The sequence below is a fragment of the Bos taurus genome, chromosome 9, assembly GCF_002263795.3.
Source record: "Bos taurus isolate L1 Dominette 01449 registration number 42190680 breed Hereford chromosome 9, ARS-UCD2.0, whole genome shotgun sequence".
NCBI lineage: Eukaryota > Metazoa > Chordata > Mammalia > Artiodactyla > Bovidae > Bos > Bos taurus.
This window is the reverse complement of record NC_037336.1, coordinates 10,493,068-10,494,902: the sequence shown is the minus strand read 5'-3', so window position 1 is coordinate 10,494,902 and position 1,835 is coordinate 10,493,068. Positions and strand designations below refer to the sequence as shown.

General features: G+C 36.3%; 1 non-coding gene across 1 annotated transcript; it reads left to right on the top strand.

Annotated features, from left to right (window-relative positions):
• MIR30F (microRNA mir-30f) lies at positions 1 to 84 on the top strand. Its single transcript, NR_031022.1, has one exon. It is a non-coding gene; the product is annotated as a microRNA mir-30f (primary transcript).
• The last annotated feature ends 1,751 nt before the right edge of the window (positions 85 to 1,835 follow it).

Sequence of the window (1,835 nt, the reverse complement as noted above, 5' to 3'; positions counted from 1 at the left end):
GAGGGCCAGATACTGTAAACACCCTACACTCTCAGCTGTGCACAGTGAGAAAGCTGGGAGAAGGCTGTTTACTCTCTCTGCCTTGGAAATCAACTAGAGAAGCAGACTGGGAGTGTTTTCACATGTGTCGTGTAAGTGGTCCTAGCCAGTATTTATTTATGAGGTCAATGCTAAAAGGCAAGAAGTAAATTGAGTCATGCTAACAAACATAAAATAATTTGTGAGATTTATCTTTGACCTGTCTAACATTATTTGGAGGAAAGGAAAAAAAAAAAGTTTACCATAAACCCAAGAGATGAAGATTCTGGTAACTTACTTATACAGCTGAGTCTACATTTTGTAGGTGACTGTAGTCTGGTCTGTAAAAGCAACAAAGGGAAAAGCCCCTTAAGGCCGATGATCTCCATTAACCTAAACAGCATTTCTATGCTGAGTTTAGCTTTTATTGAAGGAAAAGTTCTGGAGTCCTGAGACTTGCTATTTTGTCAAGGAGTTTGCAGGTTGGAGCCCCAGTTAGGCTTAAAGTGTGGTAATAATGGACACTATTAATAGGACCTGCTATTTAAAACCGGAATATTTTATAGTTACACATTTTGAGCAAAGACTGGATTGTAGAGGATGCAGATAGAATGCAAAAAGGAAAATTTTAAGAAAAATCCAGAACTAACTCCTGGATTCAGCCTTCCCAGAAAACCCATAACTTTTACATTTCTTGTTCTTTCTAAATAGTTTGAATCCAAGATTTGTTTAGTAGCTTAGTCTAGAATTAGACTTAACCCAACATTTATGTCCCTCTCTTGTTATTTTTTCTAACCAATATAGATAAGTTTTATTTGCAAGGAGCATATTTAAAGTGTAAAATAATTAATGCCTGCTTTGCTGTGAAACAAATGTAGACATGGCTGCTTGCATATGTTGTCTTGATACATCAAAAATGCCGATCATTTAAGCTATTAATAAAAGACACTCTACTGCTTTAAAGGTATTAGAGGAATTTTTAATTCCATCTTCTTGCTGAGTGCAAAATATAAGACAATAGGAACAATTGTCTCATGTAAGTGTAACCAAAAAACAAAAAAAAAAACAAAACTGGAGTATGAATACAACTGCTTTAGCATGTGATTTCAAGGAAGTATTTGAAAAGCTGGGCTTGCTGCAGTGGACTGACTGCACAGCCAAAGTGCTGGCTGAGCAACTCTGGCTCGGGCAAGTCATCAACCTTTTGAGGCCTTGCCTCCAGGCTCCAGGAAGCCCTCTGAGACAAGGCTCTCCAGTCTCCTCAAATAAATAGTTATTGTGAATGTTTGAAACTGCACTTTCTGCCAGGAGACACAGATTATATGAGTAAATACAAAAACAGCTCCAAGTAGGAAGAGAATGACCCATGTGCTTTTCCATAGCTTTTTAGTTATTCTGTACAAATATCCAGGACGTCATTTGATTTTCACTTTTAGTCATGAGTGCAGCTGTTCCAAAGCTTATTGAAATATGTACTGACCTTCCTTCCATCAGCCAAGAAATACTTATTGAGCACTATTATTTGCCAGCTCCAGACACTAAGGATACATCAGTGAACAGAAACAAAAGCCTTACTCACATGAACCCACAAGTAGATACGTATACTGTGTTAGAATATAGACATCTTGTTTATTCTGGTGTCTAAAGTATCTAATTTTATTCAGTGGTATCATTGCCTTTTTAGGTCTTGCAAAACTAAATGAATGAAATGAAATGAATGAAAAATGTATTTCACTATCTGTTAAAAATATCCAGATACAGATCTATATGATATTGTTCACTTTTGCATTATTCTTTCAAGTATATTCTCATTGTTC